The sequence below is a fragment of the Nicotiana sylvestris genome, chromosome 3 (genome assembly GCF_000393655.2).
Source record: "Nicotiana sylvestris chromosome 3, ASM39365v2, whole genome shotgun sequence".
Taxonomy (NCBI): domain Eukaryota; kingdom Viridiplantae; phylum Streptophyta; class Magnoliopsida; order Solanales; family Solanaceae; genus Nicotiana; species Nicotiana sylvestris.
This window is the reverse complement of record NC_091059.1, coordinates 99,868,554-99,876,786: the sequence shown is the minus strand read 5'-3', so window position 1 is coordinate 99,876,786 and position 8,233 is coordinate 99,868,554. Positions and strand designations below refer to the sequence as shown.

Here is an 8,233-nt window from a genome sequence, read left to right as displayed (position 1 = left end):
GTATGGAAGGGCTTCTTTCCAAGTATTTCAGCCAAATAGTAATTGGATATGCTGTATCACCGATTTTTGCTCTTCAAAGGGAAAATCCTTCACGATCCTGTTCCTCTAAATTTACAGGATCACTCTATGGTAATAACTTGTAACAGTGTTTATATATGGTTTGGTGTAAACATCAGTAAGTTTTTATTGACCATTTTTAAAATCCAAAAAACATTACAATACCTTTATTTTGGGTTAAATATCTTTTTAAGTTCTGATTCTTGTTTGGCAAAAGTAAAGACCCTTTTTCTTTTTTTTTTACGGAAAACTTAATGATGTGATAGGAAATTTGAAATTTCATTAATAATTGGTATTGGCAGAAAAAATTTGAAACTAAGGAAAAACAGTATACACATTGCGAAAAATAGTGGTCAATTAAAACAAAGAAAAAGTAATCACTTTACTTTTATTTACTTTTACTTTCCTACTATTAATAAGAGGCAATTGAGGAGCTTGGGGTCGTCCTGTCAGCTTGAAGGAATATTGTTTGCCAATTGATTAGCTCATTATTACTACAATTGCCATCATTATTGTAAATAAAGGGTACGATTGAGCTATTTTGCAAAGGCTACATAATCACTCTACTTTGACTGCATGTACAGCTGCTTAGTCATTTATTCTCCACTAAGCCACGTAAGATGATACAAGTTGTAAGGATTTTCATCTTTTTGTATAAAGGGATGAGGATAAAATTTCTAAGGTTTTCTATTAGGTCCCATCATATACCGTGAGCAAGCTAAATTATAGCCCATTTTCCATTGTATATACTATCTAATATGTGCTAAATAATTTTAAACTTGTGGAAAAAACTAATTCTTATACTATGCTTGAAAGGTAATCTAGAGAGCATTTTAAGTATTTTAAAACTCAGTTGAGACCTTTGGAGTCTACTCCATTTTTAAAATATTCTAAAACTACCATTTGTATTGGTAAAATCCAATTTGAAGAACAAGTTGTAAAATTTGATTTTTTAGGCTTTAATGTTAAACCGATTATTAATAATTTACATAAATTCAAAGCAAAAGAGCAAGAACATAAAAGTATTATCAAAACAATAGTGACGTTTACATGGTTATTTAGGCAGAGTACCCGTTTATATTTATAAAACTCATCCCTTAAAATATTACATAAAATAGTTTTGTATGTCAAATACTGCGATAATTTACTTACTACTAAAGTATACAACAGTATAAATAATCGAATCAGTTGTTAAAATAACAGGGCAACAACATAGAAGAAGGCGTACCACTAAAACTCTTATGACTATTTGGTATAAGTTCAAATATATAGGATTTAAATCTTACTTGATATTATCTAAAATTATGTTAAAGAACGATAAGATATTAGCTTTTCCTTATGATAAACATAATAAGAAAAGCCAAACACTTACTAAGCTTATTCTAGATGTTAAGATGTATTACAGAAATTTACATCCATTACAATTCTTACAAACAAAAATTGATGTCACTGACGAATAGGTGACAAAAAAGAAATGATAAAAACTAATTATCAAAAATCACACAATTACAATGAGCATGATCGAGTTTCCATATTCAAGACATGCACCATCATTGTAAACTTAGTTTGATTACAATTTTTATCATAATACTTATTATTTTTAATGACACCTAATTTTTTGGGCACTCAGGGTGATTTTCAGTGTATCGATGATAGTTTTTTAAAAAAAATATTGCATTTGTGATTTTAAATTGAATAAGAAGAGAATTATATGTGATTGGTAAAAAGATTTACTATTAAATTAATTGGACGTTGCAGGGATATGAGATAAAAATATATAGGTGCAATTCTCTTACTTCAAAAATATCGAGATCAAGTATATACTTTTCCTAGCCAAATATAAAATAAATCATGCACAAAAATTTAAAAAATAAAAACTAATTTATCAAAATGAAGAGTTGTCGAGATGTCAATGTATATTTTAGAATTTCAAATATTAGAGCGATGCATGCTCATTCTTACAATTGCTAAAAGAGATAATAACCACATTTTACTCAGATAGCTTTAGAAGCTTTTCATAATGATTTTGTAAATAGGGGTTTTTTCCAACTTTTATAACATGAACCTGCCATTGCTTGAATTCAAAAGATAAATTAGGATTATATATGAAATATAACACAAAGAAATATCCTTTTTTTTTTGGGGGAGGGGGGGGGGGTCAATGTGGGAAGAACAAACTCCGGCTTAATTAAAATATATAAATAAAGCTAACAAAGAATTGAACTAAAGAGCTTGCAAATATTGGATCCGTGTTAGCACATGTTTATACAATTAGAGTATATGGGCTTACGTACTGTTGGTGAATGTACACTTTGATGTAAAGCAAGTAACTTTTGAATTGATATTACCTATGACTCACCGCCAGTTATGGTTCCTCATCCCGATATAAAATCTTTCCCAAATGTGCTCATTCTATATAGACTTTTAGTTAATAATTCTGCTACTCATTCTAATGATTTCGGTAGAGATAAAAATATCCATTACATCTGCTAATATGTGAGTGTCACTTTAAGTACACAAAAAGTGACATAGTCAGAAAAAAGCTTCATTGTAGTGTTTAGTTATAAAAAATGATTAGTTTATGCTTTGTTTGGTTATTTGCATTTACTTTGGTAGAGTGAAAATAGTATGTTTCATATAATTACAAGAAAAATTCAACATTCGTGAATCTCTCTAATTACATCCTTTTCTATTTAATATTGATACCTTTAATACAAATTTACCTAAGTGCTTGCATTGTTTTCTTCAATCACTTGCATTAAAGTAGTGCTCCCATTAGCAAACCAGGTAGAAAAAATAAAGTATTTGTGATTTACAAATATGAAATATCTTATTTTCTCAATTTATTACACTTGCAGTTATACTAAGTTTCATTCTTCGAACTTGATGTAACTTCTTTTAAATCTATCCAACAAGCTAGCTGAATCGGCCTTATATAATATCTCTCTCAATTGCAAAATATTATGTATTCTAAGACTATTGTAAGACTCCACAACTCAATTTCTTGACCGGATAACTTTGATAGAAAAATTACTTCTCCCACTATAGTCGTCGTTTATAACCTGGTACATATTAATTATGTTATACAAAAATATTGTAGAGATTTACGCTCTAATTTACCAAGAAGGATGTCCAAACTGCAATAAATAGCCTTCGAAGACGTAAATTTATCACTATCTACATAACCAATACGACGAATTCAAATGCAAGAGTGAGTGACATCTAAAAATAATAGTATTAATAACAATTTTAGATAGTTCGTTGTTGGGCCCGGCTATGCCCGGGCACACTCTCGCTAGTTCTACTATATTAGAAGTGCGAGTGCATCAGCTGACACAGACACGTCTTCGTCGACATGCCAGCTTAAGCTTTTATATTTTTGCCCTTATTTTTTAATATATTTTTACATTCATTGCCATCAGAGAAATTTGTAATAATGAAATTTTCTGGGGGCATTTTCAAAGCCCATTTTAGATCTTCTGCTGATATTAACAGCATTTCACCTGGACGTTTACCTCTATGGCCACCGCTTAATATTGGGGTTTCTTCTTTCTCTGCTTTTTTCAGATTTCTTTGTATCTTAAAGTGATTAATCTGCTCTGCTCTCCCATGTGTACATCCACTTTGTTTCCACAGCTGAGTTGGTTAGTTTGTTGTTCTTTGTCTTTGTTTTATATTTTGTTGTACTGGTTATTTATTCGGAAAAAGGTTTAAAATTGCTGCGATTTATGGGTGTTTCTCTGTATTCTTCTTTTTATATGCTTTACCTAATTTTTTACTTAGCAAATCTATATGTTTTACCTAATTTTGAGCTGTTAAATTGGAGTTTAAACCTAATTTCTTTGGCTTTTTCCCATTGTTAAGCCTGAAATTCAACAAACTTTTCCTACTGGGCTTCTTCTCCAACTATTGTTTTTCTACTAACAAAATCTTCATCTTTTCTATTTTCTAAACACCCAACGCTGTTTCATTCTCCAACCGTGGTTGCTTCTTCTGAAGCTCTTTTATTTTATTAGTCAGCAACTCCTTTATTTATTCACTGGTATGAACTCTTATTTTGGGGATATTCCCTTTTTTCACTGTATATCTTTCCTTTCTGCTTTATCTATTTTTAAAAATTTCTGATTTATATTGTCCTTTGATTTATCTAAGGCTTCTCAAAAACTCTATTTGTTTGTGTTTAATTATCATTGTGTTCAATATTTTTTCCCTTCAAAGACGGTAAGATAAGGGTTTTAGTTTTCTGATTGGATAGGCCAAGTCTTTCATATTCAAGCTTTTCCTTAATTTTCTTGGATTCTTCAAGAAGTTTAGGTTTGTGGGTATTTAAGTAGTTTTTATTTATTCTGCACAAGCCTGTTCTCCTTTGAATCTTTGGTCTTCGCAGAAGAAATACCAGTCATAATCAAACAACTGTTGCCAAGGGGATCCTGACCTGATAGCTGAACATTAATTAGGTATAGACTAATTGGACATATTTGTGATTTTTGTACAACTATTAATTAGGTTGTATTCCTCTATGCACTCTCACACATACCTCTATCAGTATGGCGCAAAGGAGCAACTATGTGTGTGTAAAGTAATGTTTTAGAAATTATTTTACTCAAGGATACTACTTTCCCAAGTCAGTTTCTTGATTTGGTTGAACATAGAGGAAATAGTATGCCAACTTCATTGATAATCACAAATTAGTAAACAATGGAGATGATATTCAAATGTTATAGGAGTAAGCGATACAGAACTGGAGCAGAGCAGAAATAACTTTCAAAATTTTTACAAGTACAATGTAGAAATAGTTTCCATGCTGAAATGAATTCCCCATCAGAGTGGAAGCTTTCTTTGTACTCACGCTTGCAATGTGCTTCATGGAATAATAGTCTTTCTCCAACAGTTTGTAATTAATATTGAATTTCTCTCATGATTTTATATGTACTTTTTTGTTTTCTTTATTTGTTGCCTCATATTTGTAATGTGGGATGGTTTGTTCTTGCAATTTTACGGATATCAATATGTAGGTTATATTAATAAAATGGAACAAAGACTTAGTATCAGTGAAATTACACCACTAACTATAGAATGGACTTGTAAAGTCCGGACTGTAGATAAATTTCGGCTACGAGACAGCAGAGATCAGCGAGTTCGTTTTCAGACAATAATTGTCCAGGATGAAAACGTAAATCAAGTTACAACTATAATTGTAACATAATATCTTCTCACTTGTATTCTTCCAATAATTACTGCATTATTGTTCTTAATAACATTGTAGGAGGAACAAATTTGTGTAATACTCTATGGTGACGACATTATATGATGTGATAACTTAATCGAACTTTTTGAGATGTATCTGATTTCAACTGCAAATGTTAGAATTTCGCAACTATGGAAGATGAGCCAATACTTGTGAGTGATGTGAAAGGAACTAAGAAACAAAAAGGGGAACAAAGTACTTTATCAAAGCCACACTCAAGGTTAGAAATTCAAATACCATAATTTACCATCTACTAATTTTCTTAAAATGAATATTTTATTCATACAGTTTGTGGAGGCAGTGATGTCCGCTCAGATGGTATGCAATGTACAAGCACATTTTGACAGATCGTACCGATCTTTTAAAAAGATTTAAATAGTTGGCCGCCTTAACAAAGTGTTTCATATTTTTTGTGTAAATAGTTGTTAGCACATGTTGTTATTGTTGTTGTAGTTATTAGTACTGTGTGCCTATGTTTGTGAAGGCAATTGGTATTATTTTTTGGATATTGAAGCGGCCTCCAGATGTTGTGCAGCAACATCTTATAATTATGATGCATGTACGTTTCCGAAAGTTTACTACGTTTATCACATAGTGTTTTCTTTTATACTACTGATGTCTACTCTTACTATTTAACAAAAGAATTACAGATGTTGTGTAGCAACATCTTATAATTAGGATGCATGTACGTTTCCGAAAGTTTACTACGTTTATCACATAGTGTTTTCTTTTATACTATTGATGTCTACTCTTACTATTTAATAAAAGAATTACACATGTATCATTTACATAATTTTAATTTTAGTGCATTTATAAAAATTCTTGGCAGCGTTTAACCACAATTCACTACCACTAAAATGTTGATAAATAAGATTTTTCCTTAGCTGAAGTATTTATTACTGAGCATTAGTAAATACTTTAAAGTTTTATGTTATTTAAACTACGTCATTGTGCGACGGGCTATACATAGACAACAACTAGCTAGACTATAATAGAAGTGCAAATTAACAGGTAAGACAAAAGATCACTTTTCCTACAATTTAGTTACCTTGATTTTTTATTTGTATAATATTTGTGTGTTTGTCAAAGTTACATTTTCAGGCAGAAGCTAAAGCCCAAAGAGTTTCAACGCATCTTGTGATAACTTATGAAGGAGTAAAGGTAATGTCCAATAGATTGCCTTTTTTTATGTCTTCGTTCTGCTTCGTCCTCTGATTTCTTCTTTGTTTCAACTTTCAAGTGAGTGATGAATTTGTTATCACTGTTTATGAGTTTGTTCTAAATTATTATAAGCTCTTTGTTGTTTTGATAGTAATTTCGTTGGTGCTTTCGATTTTATGGAAAATATTTGTACCTTCCCCTTCAATGTTGATTTTTTTCGCTCATTGGTGCTTGTTTTTTGGGGGTTTCCCAAGGTTATCACGGTATCGAATGTTAATTTGTCAATTTTTGTTTTTCTTGATTATGCTTTCTACCTTTGTTAAATCTATTATTCTTCTCTTATGCTCTTCACTCCATTTGTTACCTATATTATTAACAAAGAATTTCTGTCATTTCAGTTTCTTTTCGTATAGAAATCTCTCGTGAATATGCTTCAATTTGTTCAGATATGATATTCATTATCTTCTTTTCACATTGCTATGAGTAGATACAATTTCTGGAAAAAAAAACATAAGCTTTAAGGCTTTGCACAGTGATTATGTGTCACACCCTTGTGTATCTGTTGTTTATTTTTCTTTATAATGAAGATGATGTGCTTAAAGTTTTTAAACTATGTATTTCAACTTGGCATTTTTATAAAGAATCATTTTACGCACTTATATCAGTGGATTTGAGCTGCCTATCCATTTATTATGTTGCCTCGAAGTTGTTCCAACTGCTCATTTCAAGTTTGTTGTTGTATAAACTGATAATTGGCTAGATAGAAAGTGATGAATCATCTGTGTTTTATTCTTTTGTTGATCGCCATTTTCTTATCATTTACTTCATGTTGTTGCTGCCCAATATGTTCTCTACATGTCTCTTTTTATTTGGTATAATTGGTCTGATTTTGGGTTTAACACATTCAAAAATTAGCTTCCAAAAATGTATTACCACAATAACTTGAAGCTTGAAGCTAATAGTTTACATTTAAAAACTAGTCACTGAGCTACAACAATAACTTCCGCATTTACGCACATGTGCTAATGCATTTTTTTACTTCTGCATTTTTCAGATCAGCTTACTGTCTCGGCCGCAAGGAAAAAATATTTTGCTTCCTAAGAACACGAAAACTATTAAGGACCTAATATAACTGGTAGAATTGCAGCACAAGAAGAACAACACATTGTATTTTTTTTATTAGATTTCAAATATTTTTATTAATTAGTTATATTCTTAGTCTTCAAATATTTTGAATCAAACCTTCGCTTCACAGTATGTAAACAAGAGTTCTTTATGTTAAATAGAAAATTAATAAGGTCTTTGGGCCCGGGCTACCGCCAACTAGTACATATTAGAAGGGGGAATAAGCAAGCAGCAGGTCAACATGCTTGCTTGGGATATTAAGGGTAATTTAGTCATTGCAATGGAAATGGAGCAATATGATTGGTCAAAAAGAAATTCTATTGTAGTTGATGTATATAAGTTTGAAGGCGTAATACATACGGAGACACCTAAAGTTGGCACGATCTTTCACTTAGACACTTAAACTAGACCTTTTTCCAATTAGACACGTTTCTTAGGCAATTCTCATACCAATTAGACACGTTTTGCTGGCTTATTAATTAATAAAGCGCGTGTTCTGCAATCTCCGTCTATGTGACAAAAGTAACCATTATAAATCGTGCCACATTATTTTATTTGTCCACCTCACTGTCCACCTCAGCTATATAGTGTTATTTCCACTAAAATACAGATAACTAGCCCTAAACAAACATCTAAACATAT

General features: G+C 31.1%; 1 long non-coding RNA gene across 2 annotated transcripts; it reads left to right on the top strand.

The window, feature by feature from the left end:
• The first annotated feature begins 3,420 nt into the window (after positions 1 to 3,420).
• LOC104245685 (uncharacterized) lies at positions 3,421 to 7,672 on the top strand. Of its 2 annotated transcripts, XR_715801.2 has the most exons (3): positions 3,421 to 5,525; positions 5,594 to 6,466; positions 7,521 to 7,672. It is a non-coding gene; the product is annotated as an uncharacterized lncRNA (long non-coding RNA). The 2 variants fall into 2 exon arrangements; XR_011406121.1 differs by having other exon boundaries at positions 3,421 to 6,466.
• The last annotated feature ends 561 nt before the right edge of the window (positions 7,673 to 8,233 follow it).